The sequence below is a fragment of the Ranitomeya variabilis genome, chromosome 1 (genome assembly GCF_051348905.1).
Source record: "Ranitomeya variabilis isolate aRanVar5 chromosome 1, aRanVar5.hap1, whole genome shotgun sequence".
NCBI classification, from domain to species: Eukaryota; Metazoa; Chordata; class Amphibia; order Anura; family Dendrobatidae; genus Ranitomeya; species Ranitomeya variabilis.
This window is the reverse complement of record NC_135232.1, coordinates 832,713,847-832,733,519: the sequence shown is the minus strand read 5'-3', so window position 1 is coordinate 832,733,519 and position 19,673 is coordinate 832,713,847. Positions and strand designations below refer to the sequence as shown.

Genomic DNA, 19,673 nt, shown 5'->3' with positions numbered 1-19,673 from the left:
GGGACGTGGGGATTCTGTGCCTGCTGCGGGCACCGGTGACTCATCAGCACCCACTTTCACCAGGCAACAGTCGTTCATGCGCAGCTTTGTGTCAGAGCGCCGTACACCGCTGCTGCGTCAAGACCAAATTGAAGCTGTTGTCGGATGGATGGCAGCTAATGCATCAACTTCCATTAGTGCCACATCCTCTCAGACACAGAGCACTGGAGAGCAGCCATCTGTCTCTTCACCACCTGCCAAATTGCCCAGGCAGACAGAGAGCCCAGGACAGGAGCCGTCTCTACTTCTGTTCTCTGAATCTCTTGGCTTGGAAACAGGGGGCCAGCCAAGCAGCATTGGAGAAATGGAAGAAGAGGCAGGGTGCAGTGATGCCCAACAGCTTTTTCTGTCTTCCTCTGAAGAGGCGGGTGGGCCAGTGGCTCCGGTCACCACATCGCAGGCCGCATCAGCTGATGATGACACTCAGGTGCCACTTACTGGTGCATGCTCTGCTGCTGAGACTACCCAGGAGGAGCAGTTGGGGGCAGAGGGTAGTGTAGATGATGAGGTCCTCGACCCATCTTGGCGTGAGGGACAGGAAGGTGGTGGGAGCAGCTCTGAGGAAGAGATTCCCCGTACGGCCCAAAGAGGGAGAGGGAGGGGGAAGACCGCGGATCCTGCAGCCTCCGCTTTGGCACCCGTTAGGAGCATGTCTCTTCCAAAAGCCAAAAAGGGCGCTCCCAAGACTTGCAGTGCCTGGTCCTTTTTTGACACAGTTGCAGATGACATTTGCTATGTCAGATGCAACGTGTGTCATCAAAAAGTCAAAAGAGGTCGAAATGTCAGCAACCTCAATACCTCCAACATGTGGAAACATGTGCGCAACAGGCACCCGGCGGAGTTAGAAAAACACACTGAAGAGGTAGGCCAACCAACAGCGGCAGCTACCACCTCTTCAGCTCGTGTTGCCTCTTCCTCTAGCTCACACGCAGCTGGTTCGGCTTCCTCCCAGGATCGCCGTGGAAGGACCTCTGGCCCTGTTGTCCAGAGACCCGCTGTAATTCCACCCGCAGCACCACTTTCCCAGTCATCCACACACTCCCAGCCCAGTCTACAGCCATCGGTAGTACAGGCATGGGAGAAAAGGCGGCCTTTCTCGTCAAACCACCCACGAGCACAGGCTCTGACTGCAGGCATTGCCAAACTGCTGTCACTGGAAATGCTGTCATTCAGGCTGGTGGAGACTGACAGCTTCCGTGACTTGATGTCATTGGCAGTCCCACAGTACAATGTGCCCAGCCGCTTTTACTTCAGCAGGCAAGCCGTCCCTGCCCTGCACAAGCATGTGGAGGGACACATAAAACACGCGGTTCTGAACGCCGTCAGTAGCAAGGTCCACCTCACCACCGATGCGTGGACCAGTCAACATGGACAGGGGCGATACCTTTCCCTCACTGCCCATTGGGTTAATGTCGTTGAGCCAGGTACAGACCGTGCGAGTGGCGCAGGACGTGTCCTGCCCACTCCAAGGATTGCAGGAATCCATTCTGTACGCATTGACTCCTCCTCTTACACCAGTTCCTCAGAATCATCGCTGCAGGAGCCGTCACAGTCCACCTCCACATGGACCCGTGATGAACGTGTACCTGTTACGACCGACATGAGCACAGCCGTGGCCAAACGTCAACAGGCCGTGTTGAAATTAATTTTTTTGGGGAATCGTAGCCACACAGCGCAGGAGCTCTGGAATGCCATCAAGCAGGAGAGCGATGTGTGGTTTGTGCCAGCGAATCTCCAGCCAGGCATGGTAGTGTGTGATAATGGCCGAAATCTGGTGGCAGCTCTGGGCCTCGGCAACCTCACTCACATCCCATGTCTGGCACATGTGCTCAATTTGGTCGTGCAGAGCTTTTTGAGGGACTATCCGGATCTTGATGCACTGCTGCACAAGGTCCGCCTAGAGTGTGCTCACTTGCGGCGTTCCAGCACGGCAAAAGCGCGCATTGCGGCTCTGCAGCGCCGACACCGCCTGCCGGAACATCGCATCATATGTGACCTACCTACCAGGTGGAATTCCACGTTACATATGTTGGAGCGGTTGTGTGAGCAGCAGCAAGCTGTAATGGAGTACCAGCTGCTTCAGGCGCAAAAAAGTCGCAGTCAGCGCCGTACAGACTTCACAACCACAGAGTGGGCCACTATGAATGACGTCTGCCAGGTTTTGCGTCCCTTTGATTATTCCACGCGGATGGCGAGTGCAGATGATGCACTAGTCAGCATGACTGTCCCCCTTATCTGCCTGCTTGAAAAATCACTGCAAGCGCTAAGGGATGATGTTGTGGAAGAGGTGGAGGATGAGGATTCACCATTTCCATCATCTTCTGGACAGTCAGCGCCACGTGGTTCCTCACAAACGCGTAGGCAGGGGACAGTTTGTGAGGAGGATGAGGAGGAGTCAATGGAGGAGGAAGACGTCCGTCCAGAGGAGGGAGTTACCGAATTGTCCAGTACTCAGTGTGTACAGCGAGGGTGGGGTGATGACGAGCAGGCAGAGATCACACCTCCAGCAGGGGACAGCGTTTCTTGGGCAGTTGGCAGTCTGCAGCACATGGTGGATTACATGCTGCAGTGCCTGAGAAACGACCGCCGCATCGCCCACATTCTCAACATGTCTGATTATTGGGTGTTCACCCTCCTCGATCCTCGCTACCGGGACAACGTAGAAAGCCTCATCACACCGTTGAACCGGGAGCGAAAAATGCGGGAGTACCAAGACACACTGGTCAATTCCATCATCTTCTCCATTCCAACTGAGAGAAGTGCTGCTAGTGCATTACAAAGCAGCTCAGTGCGTCCAGGCAGTGGAGGAGGCTCTGCACAAAGAGGGAGCAGAAGCAGTGCCTCTGCCCAAGGCAAGACCAGTATGGGCCAACTGTGGCACAGTTTTCTGTGCCCCCCACAAAAGTCTACACCATCACAGACGGCTCCAGTCAGCAGGAGGCAACGGTTCCGTCAGATGGTGACAGACTACATGTCTTGCCCTCTTGCTGTACTCCCAGACGGCTCTTCCCCTTTCAAGTTTTGGGTCTCAAAGCTGGATACATGGCCAGAGCTAAGCCAGTATGCATTGGAGGTGCTGTCTTGCCCTGCGGCCAGTGTATTATCGGAACGTGTCTTTAGTGCTGCAGGTGGTGTACTAACTGACCGTCGCATGCGACTATCCTCCGATAACGTTGACCGGCTTACTTTCCTGAAAATGAACAAGGCCTGGATCTCGCAGGAATTTGCCACTCCTCCTCCTGATTAAATAATTAGGTCACTGTATACGTTATCCAGGTCTCCTGTTGTGTTCCTCTTTCTACCACCTGAACTTAAATTCCTGTGCTCCAACACCGCCAGTTGAGGCTCAGAAGTGCCGTCTGCACAGTCAAAACATACGACCCAGTGTTATTGGGTTTCAGTAACGTCAGCTGATCCCCAGCTGTGTAGCCGGCAATGTGTCATGCGACCGCCACGCTGACACAACAACTGAAATGTAAGGGAATCTGTCCCCCCCCCCCAAGGCGTTTGTTACTGAAAGAGCCACCTTGTGCAGCAGTAATGCTGCACAAGGAAAAGGTAGCTATTTTTGTTTAGCTCCTTGCACACGCAGAACTTAACACTTATAAAATGTGTCCACTGATACCGTAAAACCGTCCCGGAGGTGGGACTTTCCTTCGTAATGTGACGCAGCACAGCCGTCATTCCTACCCCCACGGCGCCGCGCACCGGCTCCTCAGCGTTGTTTTATTCCGTCCCGGAGCCTGCGCTGTTATGTTATCCCGTGGCCAGGCACACTTAGCGCTGCCCATCTTCTGGCATCATTTGGTGTCAGGATGGCTGCGCCTGTGCGGCCGCGCTGGCAGAGAGCCCGCCTCGCAGTGTCTTCTGATTTAATCCCACTGGGGGCCTGGGATCCATGGACATGCGCAGTGCATATCTGAACCTCCACCTCTCACTCATTTCCCTATGGCTTCTTCAGACTGTTCGGTGTCAGCTGGTCCCTAATAGCATGCCACGGCCGTGACACCGCACAGTCTTAAGAAGCCGTAGGGAGGGGAGTGAGAGGCGAGGATATGCACTGCGCATGTCCATGGATCCCAGGCCCCCAGTGGGATTAAATCAGAAGACACTGCGAGGCGGGCTCTCTGCCAGCGCGGCCGCACAGGCGCAGCCATCCTGACACCAAATGATGCCAGAAGACGGGCAGCGCTAAGTGTGCCTGGCCACGGGATAACATAACAGCGCAGGCTCCGGGACGGAATAAACCAACGCTGAGGAGCCGGTGCGCGGCGCCGGGGGGGTAGGAATGACGGCTGTGCTGCGTCACATTACGAAGGAAAGTCCCACCTCCGGGACGGTTTTACGGTTGCAGGGGACACATTTTATAAGTGTTTAGTTCTGTGTTTGCAAGGAGCATGATGAAAAGAGCCACCTTTTCCTTTTGCATCTTTTGTGCTGCACAAGCTGGCTCTTTCAGCTACAAACGCCTTGGGGGGGGGGGTTAAAGGTTCCCTTTCGACTTTCTCAGGCTTCGGCCTACATTGTGTTCCTCTGCTTTTCCACCTGTCCCTGGGCTCCAACACCGCCAGTTGCCGTCCAGAAGTGCTGTACGCACAGTCAACAGTCGCTCCTCTGTTATTGGGGTTCAGTAACGTCAGCTGTTCCCCTGCTGTGTGTGTGGCAATCCCTCCTACCTCCTCCAACCTCCTCCTCCTCCACCTGCCCCTGGGCTCCAACACCGCCAGTTGCCGTCCAGAAGTGCTGTACGCACAGTCAACAGTCCCTCCTCTGTTATTGGGGTTCAGTAACGTCAGCTGTTCCCCTGCTGTGTGTGTGGCAATCCCTCCTACCTCCTCCAACCTCCTCCTCCTCCACCTGTCCCTGGGCTCCAACACCGCCAGTTGCCGTCCAGAAGTGCTGTACGCACAGTCAACAGTCCCTCCTCTGTTATTGGGGTTCAGTAACGTCAGCTGTTCCCCTGCTGTGTGTGTGGCAATCCCTCCTACCTCCTCCAACCTCCTCCTCCTCCACCTGCCCCTGGGCTCCAACACCGCCAGTTGCCGTCCAGAAGTGCTGTACGCACAGTCAACAGTCCCTCCTCTGTTATTGGGGTTCAGTAACGTCAGCTGTTCCCCTGCTGTGTGTGTGGCAATCCCTCCTACCTCCTCCAACCTCCTCCTCCTCCACCTGTCCCTGAGCTCCAACACCGCCAGTTGCCGTCCAGAAGTGCTGTACGCACAGTCAACAGTCGCTCCTCTGTTATTGGGGTTCAGTAACGTCAGCTGTTCCCCTGCTGTGTGTGTGGCAATCCCTCCTACCTCCTCCAACCTCCTCCTCCTCCACCTGCCCCTGGGCTCCAACACCGCCAGTTGCCATCCAGAAGTGCTGTACGCACAGTCAACAGTCCCTCCTCTGTTATTGGGGTTCAGTAACGTCAGCTGTTCCCCTGCTGTGTGTGTGGCAATCCCTCCTACCTCCTCCAACCTCCTCCTCCTCCACCTGTCCCTGGGCTCCAACACCGCCAGTTGCCGTCCAGAAGTGCTGTACGCACAGTCAACAGTCCCTCCTCTGTTATTGGGGTTCAGTAACGTCAGCTGTTCCCCTGCTGTGTGTGTGGCAATCCCTCCTACCTCCTCCAACCTCCTCCTCCTCCACCTGCCCCTGGGCTCCAACACCGCCAGTTGCCGTCCAGAAGTGCTGTACGCACAGTCAACAGTCCCTCCTCTGTTATTGGGGTTCAGTAACGTCAGCTGTTCCCCTGCTGTGTGTGTGGCAATCCCTCCTACCTCCTCCAACCTCCTCCTCCTCCACCTGCCCCTGGGCTCCAACACCGCCAGTTGCCGTCCAGAAGTGCTGTACGCACAGTCAACAGTCCCTCCTCTGTTATTGGGGTTCAGTAACGTCAGCTGTTCCCCTGCTGTGTGTGTGGCAATCCCTCCTACCTCCTCCAACCTCCTCCTCCTCCACCTGTCCCTGGGCTCCAACACCGCCAGTTGCCGTCCAGAAGTGCTGTACGCACAGTCAACAGTCCCTCCTCTGTTATTGGGGTTCAGTAACGTCAGCTGTTCCCCTGCTGTGTGTGTGGCAATCCCTCCTACCTCCTCCAACCTCCTCCTCCTCCACCTGCCCCTGGGCTCCAACACCGCCAGTTGCCGTCCAGAAGTGCTGTACGCACAGTCAACAGTCCCTCCTCTGTTATTGGGGTTCAGTAACGTCAGCTGTTCCCCTGCTGTGTGTGTGGCAATCCCTCCTACCTCCTCCAACCTCCTCCTCCTCCACCTGCCCCTGGTGTTGTGAATTTGGATTCTGGGCTCCCCCGGTGGCCGCTGGTGGAATTGGACTTGTCATCCTCTTTCCTGTTTCACCTGGTTCCATCAGTAGTGGGTGTCGCTATTTAAGCTCATTTCTCTGGTGGTTTCTTGCCGGTCAACAATGTTATCTGATGCCTCTCAGTGCTTGTTCCTGCTTCTAGACTACTACTAGATAAGTTGGACTTTTGTCCATGTTTTGTTTTGCCTATTTGTTCCAGTTCACAGCTGAAGTTTTGTTACTGTGTCTGGAAAGCTCTCGTTGATCAGGGATTGCTACTCTGGCGTTATGAGTTAATGCCAGAGTTTAAGGTAATCTCTGGATGGTGTTTTGTTAGTGTTTTTCTGCTGACCATGAAAGTATACTATCTGTCTTCTGCTATCTAGTAAGCGGACCTCAAATTTGCTAAGACTATTTTCCTGCTGCGTTTGTTGTTTCATCTGAACTCACCGTCATTATATGTGGGGGGCTACTGTCTTCTTTGGAATATTTCTCTAGAGGTGAGCCAGGTCTTATATTTCCCTCTGCTAGCTATTTAGGTCTTAGGCCAGAGCTGGGCATCTAGCGATAAATAGGAAATGCTACCTGGCTATTTCTAGTTGCGCGGCAGGCTTAGTTCATGGTCAGTATAGTTCCATCTTCCGAGAGCTTGTCCCTCTATAGGCTTGCTATGATCTCTGCCTGCAGAGATCATGACAGTTTGACCGGCCTCAAAGTGTTAAAGACCCAGGTTGAGAAAGGAGAGTTATAAGAAGTCTGCTGGAATTTTTTTTTTTTTTTCCTCCAGTCTGCCTTGCTGCAGTCTTTTTTCTCTCTCTCCTCCTAATCTCTGTATGGCTCTGTGTGCACCTGACAATAATGGATCTCCAGAGTGTAACTGCGGGTTTGAATAATCTCATCACGAAAGTACAAAATTTACAAGATTTTGTGGTACATGCTCCGGTATCTGAGCCGAGAATTCCTTTGCCGGAGTTCTTCACAGGGAATAGAGCTAGCTTTCAGAATTTCCGAAATAATTGTAAGCTTTATTTGTCCCTGAAGTCTCGTTCAGCTGGAGACCCTGCTCAGCAGGTTAGGATTGTGATTTCCTTGCTCAGGGGTGACCCTCAAGATTGGGCCTTCTCATTGCCAGCAGGGGATCCTGCGTTACGCGATGTGGATGCGTTTTTTCTGGCCTTGGGCTTGCTTTATGAGGAACCTCATTTGGAACTTCAGGCAGAAAAAACTTTGATGGCACTATCTCAGGGGCAAGACGAAGCTGAAGTTTTCTGCCAAAAATTCCGTAAATGGTCTGTGCTTACTCAGTGGAATGAGTGCGCCTTGGCGGCAACTTTCAGAGAAGGTCTCTCTGATGCCGTTAAGGATGTTATGGTGGGGTTCCCTGTGCCTGCAGGTCTGAATGAGTCCATGACAATGGCTATTCAGATTGATAGGCGTCTGCGGGAGCGCAAACCGGTGCACCATCTGGCGGTGTCTATGGAAAAGACGCCAGAAAGTATGCAGTGTGATAGAATTCTGTCCAGGAGCGAGCGACAGAATTTTAGACGGAAGAATGGATTGTGTTTCTATTGTGGGGATTCTTCTCATGTTATATCAGCATGCTCTAGGCGTACAAAGAAGCTTGATAAGTCTGTTTCCATTGGCACCATTCAGTCTAAGTTTATTTTGTCTGTAACCCTGATTTGCTCTTTGTCATCCATTGCCACGGACGCCTATGTTGACTCTGGCGCCGCTCTGAGTCTTATGGATTGGTCCTTTGCCAATCGTTGTGGTTTTGATTTAGAGCCTTTGGAGACTCTTATTTCTCTGAAGGGGATTGACTCCACCCCATTGGCTAATAATAAACCACAATACTGGACACAAGTAACCATGCGTATCAATCCGGATCACCAGGAGATTATTCGTTTCCTGGTGCTGTATAATTTACATGACGATTTGGTACTGGGATTGCCATGGTTGCAGTCTCACAACCCAGTCTTGGACTGGAGAGCAATGTCTGTGTTGAGCTGGGGATGTAAGGGTATTCATGGGGACTTACCTTTGGTTTCTATTTCGTCGTCCATTCCCTCTGAAGTCCCTGAGTTCCTCTCTGATTATCAAGACGTCTTTGACGAACCCAAGCTTGGGTCGTTACCTCCGCACCGTGAGTGCGATTGTGCCATAGATTTGATACCGGGTTGTAAATATCCAAAGGGTCGTTTGTTTAATCTGTCTGTGCCGGAACATGCTGCTATGCGGGAATATATAAAGGAGTCTTTGGAAAAGGGACATATTCGTCCATCTTCTTCTCCCTTGGGAGCTGGGTTTTTCTTTGTCTCAAAAAAAGACGGCTCTTTGAGACCATGTATTGATTATCGGCTTCTGAATAAGATCACTGTTAAGTATCAATACCCATTGCCATTGCTTACTGATTTGTTTGCTCGTATAGAGGGTGCTAAGTGGTTCTCTAAAATTGATCTTCGTGGGGCGTATAATTTGGTGCGGATCAGGCAGGGGGATGAGTGGAAGACCGCATTTAATACGCCCGAGGGCCACTTTGAGTATTTGGTCATGCCTTTTGGTCTTTCTAATGCCCCTTCAGTTTTCCAGTCTTTTATGCATGATATTTTCCGCGATTTTCTGGATAAATTTATGATAATATATCTGGATGATATTCTGATTTTTTCTGATGACTGGGACTCTCATGTCCAGCAGGTCAGGAGAGTTTTTCAGGTTCTGCGGTCTAATTCTTTATGTGTGAAGGGGTCTAAGTGCGTTTTTGGGGTCCAGAAAATTTCCTTTTTGGGGTATATTTTTTCTCCCTCTTCCATTGAGATGGATCCCGTCAAGGTGCAAGCTATTTGTGACTGGACTCAGCCCTCCTCTCTTAAGGGTCTTCAGAGATTTTTGGGCTTTGCCAACTTTTACCGCCGATTTATTGCTGGTTTTTCGGATGTCGTTAAACCACTGACTGATTTGACCAGACAAGGCGCTGATGTTGCTAATTGGTCCCCTCATGCTGTAGAGGCTTTTCAGGAGCTTAAGCGCCGTTTTGCCTCTGCCCCTGTGTTGCGTCAGCCTGATGTGAATCTGCCTTTTCAGGTTGAGGTTGACGCTTCGGAGATCGGAGCTGGGGCAGTGTTGTCGCAGAAAGGTTCCGACTGCTCCGTCATTAGGCCTTGTGCCTTCTTTTCTCGCAAATTTTCGCCCGCAGAGCGGAATTATGATGTTGGGAATCGGGAGCTTTTGGCCATGAAGTGGGCGTTTGAGGAGTGGCGCCATTGGCTCGAGGGGGCTAGGCATCAGGTGGTGGTATTGACTGACCACAAAAATTTGATTTATCTTGAGACTGCCAGACGCCTGAATCCTAGACAGGCGCGCTGGTCTTTATTTTTTTCTCGCTTTAATTTTGTGGTGTCATACCTACCGGGTTCTAAGAATGTTAAGGCAGATGCCCTTTCTAGGAGTTTTGACCCGGACTCTCCTGGTAATTCTGAACCCACAGGTATCCTTAGGGAGGGAGTAATTTTGTCGGCCGTTTCTCCTGATCTGCGGCGGTCCTTGCAAGAGTTTCAGGCGGATAGACCGGATCGTTGTCCGCCTGATAGACTGTTTGTTCCGGATGATTGGACCAGCAGAGTCATCTCTGAGGTACATTCTTCTGCATTGGCAGGTCATCCCGGAATTTTTGGTACCAGGGATTTGGTGGCAAGATCCTTCTGGTGGCCTTCCCTGTCACGAGATGTGCGAGTCTTTGTGCAGTCATGTGACGTTTGTGCTCGGGCCAAGTCTTGTAGTTCTCGGGCTAGCGGACTGCTGTTGCCCTTGCCTATTCCTAAGAGGCCTTGGACACACATCTCGATGGATTTTATTTCAGATCTGCCTGTTTCCCAGAAGATGTCTGTCATCTGGGTGGTCTGTGACCGTTTCTCTAAAATGGTCCATTTGGTTCCTCTGCCCAAGTTGCCTTCTTCTTCTGAGTTGGTTCCTCTGTTTTTTCAGAATGTTGTCCGATTGCACGGTATTCCTGAGAATATTGTTTCTGACAGAGGTACCCAATTTGTGTCTAGATTTTGGCGGGCATTCTGTGCTAGGATGGGCATAGATTTGTCTTTTTCATCTGCTTTTCACCCTCAGACTAATGGCCAGACCGAGCGGACTAATCAGACCCTGGAGACATATCTGAGGTGTTTTGTCTCTGCTGACCAGGATGATTGGGTTGCTTTTTTGCCATTGGCAGAGTTCGCCCTCAATAATCGGGCCAGCTCTTCCACCTTGGTGTCCCCGTTTTTCTGTAATTCGGGGTTTCACCCTCGATTTTCCTCCGGTCAGGTGGAATCCTCGGATTGTCCTGGAGTGGATGCGGTGGTGGAGAGATTGCATCACATCTGGGGGCAGGTTATGGACAATTTGAAGTTGTCCCAGGAGAAGACTCAGCGTTTTGCCAACCGTCATCGTCGTGTTGGTTCTCGGCTTTGTGTTGGAGATTTGGTGTGGTTGTCTTCTCGTTTTGTCCCTATGAGGGTCTCTTCTCCTAAGTTTAAACCTCGGTTCATCGGCCCTTATAGAATATTGGAGATTCTTAATCCTGTTTCTTTCCGTTTGGACCTCCCTGCGTCCTTTTCCATTCATAACGTTTTTCATCGGTCGTTATTGCGCAGGTATGAGGTACCTGTGGTACCTTCAGTTGAGCCTCCTGCTCCGGTGTTGGTTGAGGGTGAGTTGGAGTACGTTGTGGAGAAAATTTTGGACTCTCGTGTTTCCAGACGGAGACTCCAGTATCTGGTCAACTGGAAGGGTTACGGCCAGGAGGATAATTCTTGGGTCAATGCATCTGATGTTCATGCTTCTGATCTTGTTCGTGCCTTCCATAGGGCTCATCCTGGTCGCCCTGGTGGATCTGGTGAGGGTTCGGTGCCCCCTCCTTGAGGGGGGGGTACTGTTGTGAATTTGGATTCTGGGCTCCCCCGGTGGCCGCTGGTGGAATTGGACTTGTCATCCTCTTTCCTGTTTCACCTGGTTCCATCAGTAGTGGGTGTCGCTATTTAAGCTCATTTCTCTGGTGGTTTCTTGCCGGTCAACAATGTTATCTGATGCCTCTCAGTGCTTGTTCCTGCTTCTAGACTACTACTAGATAAGTTGGACTTTTGTCCATGTTTTGTTTTGCCTATTTGTTCCAGTTCACAGCTGAAGTTTTGTTACTGTGTCTGGAAAGCTCTCGTTGATCAGGGATTGCTACTCTGGCGTTATGAGTTAATGCCAGAGTTTAAGGTAATCTCTGGATGGTGTTTTGTTAGTGTTTTTCTGCTGACCATGAAAGTATACTATCTGTCTTCTGCTATCTAGTAAGCGGACCTCAAATTTGCTAAGACTATTTTCCTGCTGCGTTTGTTGTTTCATCTGAACTCACCGTCATTATATGTGGGGGGCTACTGTCTTCTTTGGAATATTTCTCTAGAGGTGAGCCAGGTCTTATATTTCCCTCTGCTAGCTATTTAGGTCTTAGGCCAGAGCTGGGCATCTAGCGATAAATAGGAAATGCTACCTGGCTATTTCTAGTTGCGCGGCAGGCTTAGTTCATGGTCAGTATAGTTCCATCTTCCGAGAGCTTGTCCCTCTATAGGCTTGCTATGATCTCTGCCTGCAGAGATCATGACACCCTGGGCTCCAACACCGCCAGTTGCCGTCCAGAAGTGCTGTACGCACAGTCAACAGTCCCTCCTCTGTTATTGGGGTTCAGTAACGTCAGCTGTTCCCCTGCTGTGTGTGTGGCAATCCCTCCTACCTCCTCCAACCTCCTCCTCCTCCACCTGCCCCTGGGCTCCAACACCGCCAGTTGCCGTCCAGAAGTGCTGTACGCACAGTCAACAGTCCCTCCTCTGTTATTGGGGTTCAGTAACGTCAGCTGTTCCCCTGCTGTGTGTGTGGCAATCCCTCCTACCTCCTCCAACCTCCTCCTCCTCCACCTGTCCCTGGGCTCCAACACCGCCAGTTGCCGTCCAGAAGTGCTGTACGCACAGAGCCAAACACCTCGCCAATGTGTTAGTGGGGTTCAGCACCGCCAGCTGTTCCCCTGCTGTGTATACGGCAACGTGTACTGCGTCACGCAGGCACAACAAGTTAAATTTAAGGGAACCTGTCCCCCCCCCCCCAGGCGTTTGTTACTGAAGGAGCCACCTTGTGCAGCAGTAATGATGCAAAGGGAAAAAGTGCCTCTTTTCGTGGTGCTCCTTGCAGATGCTGAACCTAACACTTATGAAATGTGTCCCCTCACAGCGTTCAACCGTCCGGTAGGTGGAACTTTCCTTTGTCATGTGACGCAGCACAGCCGTCATTTTTACCCCCTTGTCGCCGTGCGCCGCCTCCTCAGCGTTGTTTGAATCTGTCCCGGAGCCTGCGCTGTTAGGTTACCCCTTGGCCATGCACACATTTTGCGCTGCCCGTCTTCTGACATCATTTGCTGTCAGGCTGGCTGCGCCTGTGCGGGTGCGCTGTCCGAGATTCAGCCTCGCGGTGTCGTCTAATGTAATCCCACCGCGGGCCTGGGATCCGTGTCCATGCGCAGTGCATATCCTCGCCTCTCACTCCCCTCCCTACGGCTTCTAAAGACTGTTCGGTGTCAGCTGATCCCTAATAGCATGCCACGGCCGTGACACCGCACAGTCTTAAGAAGCCGTTGGGAGGGGTGTGAGAGGCGAGGATATGCACTGCGCATGGACACGGATCCCAGGCCCGCGGTGGGATTACATTAGACGACACCGCGAGGCTGAATCTCGGACAGCGCACCCGCACAGGCGCAGCCAGCCTGACAGCAAATGATGTCAGAAGACGGGCAGCGCAAAATGTGTGCATGGCCAAGGGGTAACCTAACAGCGCAGGCTCCGGGACAGATTCAAACAACGCTGAGGAGGCGGCGCATGGCGACAAGGGGGTAAAAATGACGGCTGTGCTGCGTCACATGACAAAGGAAAGTTCCACCTACCGGACGGTTGAACGCTGTGAGGGGACACATTTCATAAGTGTTAGGTTCAGCATCTGCAAGGACCATAATTAAAAGAGCTAAGTTTACCTTTTCCAGCATTAGTGCTGTACACGATGGCTCTTCCAGCTACAAACGCCTGGGGGGGGGGTTAAAGGTTTCCTTTCAACTTGCTCCAGTGCAGGCTTCGGCCTACACTCCGCTCCCCCTGCTCCTCCTGCTGACCCTGGGCTCTAACACCGCCAGTTGGGGCCCAGATGTGCTAGCTGCACAGAGAAAAACACCTCGCCAATGTGTCAGTGGGGTTCAGCACCGCCAGCTGTTCCCCTGCTGTGCAGCCGGCAACGTGTCCTGCAACAGCCACGCAGGCACAACAGACCCAAAGCTGCCGCCAGTGCAGGCTTCGGCCTACACTCTGCTCCCTCTCCTCCTCCTGCTGACCCCGGGCTCCAACACCGCCAGTTGGGGCCCGGTACTGCTAGCTGCACAGAGAAAAACACCAGCCAATGTGTCAGTGGGGTTCAGCACCGCCAGCTGTTCCCCTGCTGTGCAGCCGGCATCGTGTCCTGCAAAAGCCACGCAGACACCAGAACTGAAATTGAAGGGAACCTGTCCCCCCTCCCCCAGGCGTTTGTACGTTTTTAAGGCCACCTTGTACAGCGGTAATGCTGCATGTGTGCAAGGTGGCTCATAAACGTATTCTCCTCGCACATGTGGAACGGAAAACACGTCTAAAATGTGTCCTCTGTGTGACCATTTAACCGTCCCGGTGGTGTGACTTTCCTTTGTAATGACACGCTGCAACCCCCTTGGTAGCGCTGCCCGTCTTCTGGCATCATTGTTTGGCTGCCTGCGCCTCTGCGGCCGCCCTGACCCACACAACGCCCCTCGGTGTCTTATTTCTTGGGACTGCGAGGGTGTGTTTGATGGGCATGAGCAGTGCATCAGTTCGCCTGTCCCTCATCTCCTTCCGCCTTCTTCAGACTGTGCGGCTTCATGGCCGTGGCATGCGATAAGGGATCAGCTGACGCCACATAGTCTGAAGCAGGTGTAAGAACCCAAGCGAGAGGCGAACATATGTACTGCGCCAGGCCATGAATCCCAGCCCCGCAGTGTTTTAACTATGTCAATACACTGCGGGGCTGTGATTCATGGGCATCGCGAACCGCACCAGCCAACATTAAATGAGGTCAGAAGATGGGCAGCGCTAACAGCGCTAGGCCAGGGGATAACACGACAGCGCAGACTCCTGTACAGCAAATAACAACGCTCAGGAGGCTGCACCCAGCACCAAGGTGGGATTCTTGACATCTGTGCTGCGTCTCATTACAAAGGGAACTCGCGCCTCCAACACAGTTTGACTGTATAAAGGGCTAAATGTTATACGTGTTCCATTCAGCGTGTGCAAGGAGCCAAATTAAAAGAGCAACCTTTGACTTGTGCACCACTACTGCTGCATAAGCTGTGGCTCTTCTACTTTGTAACCCCTGAGGGGGGGTTAAAGGTTACCTTTGAAATTGGTTCGATTAGGCTTCGGCCTACACTCTGCTCCCCCTGCAGAGCCCGGGCTCCAACACCGCCAGTTGGGGCCCGGTACTGCTAGCTGCACAGAGAAAAACACCTCGCCAATGTGTCAGTGGGGTTCAGCACCGCCAGCTGTTCCCCTGCTGTGCAGCCGGCAACGTGTCCTGCAACAGCCACGCAGGCACAACAGACCCAAAGCTGCCGCCAGTGCAGGCTTCGGCCTACACTCTGCTCCCTCTCCTCCTCCTGCTGACCCCGGGCTCCAACACCGCCAGTTGGGGCCCGGTACTGCTAGCTGCACAGAGAAAAACACCAGCCAATGTGTCAGTGGGGTTCAGCACCGCCAGCTGTTCCCCTGCTGTGCAGCCGGCATCGTGTCCTGCAAAAGCCACGCAGACACTTGCTCTTGTACCTTCTGCTCCCCATCCTGGTTCCAGTACCGTCAGCTGGTTCCGGGCAGAGCCTTTGGCTTAGGTGCCTCCCTCTGGGTATCCGAGTTCCACCAACGTCAGGTGGTCCTTGGTAGTGCTTTCAGGCACGGGTACCTCCTGCTTAGTAACCGGGTTCCAGTAACGTCAGCTGGTCCTCGGTAGTTCCATTGGCTCTTGGACCTTCGGCTACCCATCCGGGTTCCAGCACCGTCAGCTGGTTCTCGGCACTGTCTTTTGCTCTTGTACCTTCTGCTCCCCATCCTGGTTCCAGTACCGTCAGCTGGTTCCGGGCAGAGCCTTTGGCTTAGGTGCCTCCCTCTGGGTATCCGAGTTCCACCAACGTCAGGTGGTCCTTGGTAGTGCTTTCAGGCACGGGTACCTCCTGCTTAGTAACCGGGTTCCAGTAACGTCAGCTGGTCCTCGGTAGTTCCATTGGCTCTTGGACCTTCGGGTAGCCATCCGAGTTCCAGTTCCATCAGCTGGTTCTCGGCATTTTCTCAGCCTTCTTGTACCTTCTGCTACATTTCCAAGTTCAAGAGACTAAACACGATGACCCGGAAGAACACCCCTAAGATGACGACGACACCAGAGACGACAACCACCGTGATGACGACGACCCTGGAGACGATGACCCTGAAGACCACCGTGATGACGACGACCCCGGAGACGACGACCCTGAAGACCACTCCGATGACGACGACCCGGGAGACGACGACCCTGGAGACGACGACGACCTGGAAGACCGAGAAGCAGAAGAACAAGAGGCTGCAGAACAAAGAGCAGAGGATAACCTGCACCAAGTATGGACCATGCCAGTGGAAAGAATAGCAGAGAAATATTTATGATATATATGTATTTTATTCAATGGTAAGAGTAGAGGTACAATTTAAAAACAATATTAAAAAATTCCAATGTTATGTATATATATATGTATACTTCTTTTATATATACATTTTTTTCACGGGCACATATCAAAAGAAAGACGTTTTATATATGCATATTTTATGTGTAATATAATATATCATTGCATAGGGCTGGTTTATATATATATATACTGGATATCCCTATAATAATAATAATAAATAAAGTAGGGATCACATGCAACATACAAATTTGAGAAAATTGAATAAAAAGTGAAATATATAAAAAAAAGTGAAATATATAAAATTATATTTTTTTTATTTATTTTTTTATATTTTTTTTTATATTTTTTTTTTATATTTTTTTTATATTTTTTTATATTTTTTTATATATTTCACTTTTTATTCAATTTTCTCAAATTTGTATGTTGCATGTGATCCCTACTTTATTTATTATTATTATTATAGGGATATCCAGTATATATATATATAAACCAGCCCTATGCAATGATATATTATATTACACATAAAATATGCATATATAAAACGTCTTTCTTTTGATATGTGCCCGTGAAAAAAATGTATATATAAAAGAAGTATACATATATATATACATAACATTGGAATTTTTTAATATTGTTTTTATATTGTACCTCTACTCTTACCATTGAATAAAATACATATATATCATAAATATTTCTCTGCTATTCTTTCCACTGGCATGGTCCATACTTGGTGCAGGTTATCCTCTGTATTTTTAGTGGGTTCACTATAATCTTCTACACAGGTGGTGACCAGTCTTTATTTTATTTATATTGAAGTGATATCAGGTTATACGATAGTTCATTGTATAGACTGGTTTTCTTCTCCTGTGTTGTTCTTGTTTAGAACAAAGAGCAGAAGAACATTAAGCATAACACTAAATATCAGAGCAAAAAATATTATCTAAATTATAAGCAGAAGAAGACTAAGCAGTGTATGGGGGTGAGTCCGTTCCTCCTCGTGGTGCCCCTGGATAAAGCCTGATGCTGCAGGCCAAACTGAACGCGGACAAATGTAACTGTTTTGTGACAGGCAGAACGGAAGGTGTAATCTTCAAACTTTTATAGATAACAACTACAGGAATGCCTGTCACAAATAAGAATATGATGAAGAAGTAGAATATGATGAAGATAATAGTAAAATAAAAAGAATATGAACAATGTAACCCAAAAAATAATAGGTAGAAGATGAAGAAGAAGATGAATAAGGTGAAGAAGTTGATGTCAAAGAAGCTGATGATGAGGATAATGAAGAAGAAAGCGTGGGAGAAGAAAAAAAGAAGGTGAAGGGCGTTGAAGTAGTGAAACATCAATATGTGGCATAAAAAAAAAAAAAAATTAACATAGTCAAATTCTTTCTAACGCCGAACGTCATCCAAAAAAAAAAAAAAACCTGCTATTCTATTACATTGGGCTAAACCTCTGTGCCTTTAATGTCTCCGCCACGTCCCCCAATACATCCTACATTATTCTTAGTTGTTTTCCTTCATGTAGAATGAACCTACAAGTGTATAAAGGGTTTATTTTAATTCCGATATTTTCGTCCCATTGACTTGCATTGGGATCGGGTATCGGTATCGGATTGGATCCGATATTTTGACGGTATCGGCCGATACTTTCCGATACCGATACTTTCCGATATCGGAAAGTATCGCTCAACACTACTTGCGAGTCTTGACGACACTACTAAGCGTGAGTGTGTTTGCTAAAGCTTTCTAGCCATATTAGGAAAAGTTTGGAGATGCTGGGGGTTGAACCCAGGACCTCATACATGCGAAGCATGCGCTCTACCACTGAGCTACATCCCCAAAAGTCTCCTAGTGGGATGGAGCACTGACAAGTAATTCTTTCACCGAGTGACTGCAGGAACCACATAAGGAGAAGGAAAAGTAGTCACCTGTAGGAAGTGCGTCCTTTGCACGTAAACCCAGGCCATGGAGATGCCGGGGATTGAACCCGGGGCCTCACACATGCAAAGCGTGCGCTCTACCACTGAGCTACATCCCCGTTATTTGCACCACTTTCAGAAACATGCAGAAAACGGGTCAAGATTTTTGCAGACAAGGGTTGGCATTTATTCAAATCGCTGAACCACCTTGAGAAAAAAACTCTGTGAGTTCTTAGAGATACATCAGCTGACCTATTCAAGCATCTGGCACGACACTCCAACTCGGTTTTCTGATGATACCAAGTAGAGACTCTGAAGTTTGTCCTTAATGCAAAGCTATTGCACATTTCCCACTTTAATCAGGCTAGAGAAAGTTTCCTATATTTGCCTGTGCTATTGATTTGTGCAAAGTTTGTTGAAAGTCCAGTTCCCATTGAAAACATTTTACTGGGTGGTAAAGTGTTGACCTTGCCTTAGGTTGCATGCAGTCTTTAGAATCTGCCGCGGCAAAAAGCCTCGTCCTGCTATGTGACCTGGCAAAGAAGCCAGTTTAAGCGTCAAAGATTCCTTGTGAGTCTTGAAGACACTACTAAGCGTGAGTGTGTTTGCTAAAGCTTTCTAGCCATATTAGGAAAAGTTTGGAGATGCTGGGGGTTGAAACCAGGACCTCATACATGCGAAGCATGCGCTCTACCACTGAGCTACATCCCCAAAAGTCTCCTAGTGGGATGGAGCACTGACAAGTAATTCTTTCAACGAGTGACTGCAGGAACCACATAAGGAGAAGGAAAAGTAGTCACCTGTAGGAAGTGCGTCCTTTGCACGTAAACCCATGCCATGGAGATGCCGGGGATTGAACCCGGGGCCTCACACATGCAAAGCGTGTGCTCTACCACTGAGCTACATCCCCGTTATTTGCACCAGTTTCAGAAACTTGCAGGAAACGGGTCAAGATTTTTGCAGACAAGGGTTGGCATTTAGTCAAATCGCTGAACCACCTTGAGAAAAAAACTCTGTGAATTCTTAGAGATACATCAGCTGACCTATTCAAGCTTCCGGCACGACACTCCAACTCGGTTTTCTGATGATACCAAGTAGAGACTCTGAAGCTTGTCCTTAATGCAAAGCTATTGCACATTTCCCACTTTAATCAGGCTAGAGAAAGTTTCCTATATTTGCCTGTGCTATTGATTTGTGCAAAGTTTGTTGAAAGTCCAGTTCCCATTGAAAACATTTTACTGGGTGGTAAAGAGTTGCCCTTGCCTTAGGTTGCCCTTGCCTTAGGTTGCATGCAGTCTTTAGAATCTGCCGCGGCAAAAAGCCTCGTCCTGCTATGTGACCTGGCAAAGAAGCCAGTTTAAGCGTCAAAGATTCCTTGCGAGTCTTGACGACACTACTAAGCGTGAGTGTGTTTGCTAAAGCTTTCTAGCCATATTAGGAAAAGTTTGGAGATGCTGGGGGTTGAACCCAGGACCTCATACATGCGAAGCATGTGCTCTACCACTGAGCTACATCCCCAAAAGTCTCCCAGTGGGATGGAGCACTGACAAGTAATTCTTTCACCGAGTGACTGCAGGAACCACATAAGGAGAAGGAAAAGTAGTCACCTGTAGGAAGTGCGTCCTTTGCACGTAAACCCAG

The 19,673-nt window shown here is 50.1% G+C and overlaps 5 non-coding genes across 5 annotated transcripts; all 5 read right to left on the bottom strand.

The window, feature by feature from the left end:
- Positions 1–17,880: 17,880 nt before the first annotated feature.
- TRNAA-CGC (transfer RNA alanine (anticodon CGC)) lies at positions 17,881–17,952 on the bottom strand. The gene has a single exon. It is a non-coding gene; the product is annotated as a tRNA-Ala (tRNA).
- Positions 17,953–18,079: 127 nt separating this feature from the next.
- TRNAA-UGC (transfer RNA alanine (anticodon UGC)) lies at positions 18,080–18,151 on the bottom strand. The gene has a single exon. It is a non-coding gene; the product is annotated as a tRNA-Ala (tRNA).
- Positions 18,152–18,671: 520 nt separating this feature from the next.
- On the bottom strand, positions 18,672–18,743 carry TRNAA-CGC (transfer RNA alanine (anticodon CGC)). Its single transcript has one exon. It is a non-coding gene; the product is annotated as a tRNA-Ala (tRNA).
- A 127-nt stretch (positions 18,744–18,870) lies between these two features.
- On the bottom strand, positions 18,871–18,942 carry TRNAA-UGC (transfer RNA alanine (anticodon UGC)). The gene has a single exon. It is a non-coding gene; the product is annotated as a tRNA-Ala (tRNA).
- A 536-nt stretch (positions 18,943–19,478) lies between these two features.
- On the bottom strand, positions 19,479–19,550 carry TRNAA-CGC (transfer RNA alanine (anticodon CGC)). Its single transcript has one exon. It is a non-coding gene; the product is annotated as a tRNA-Ala (tRNA).
- Positions 19,551–19,673: the final 123 nt, after the last annotated feature.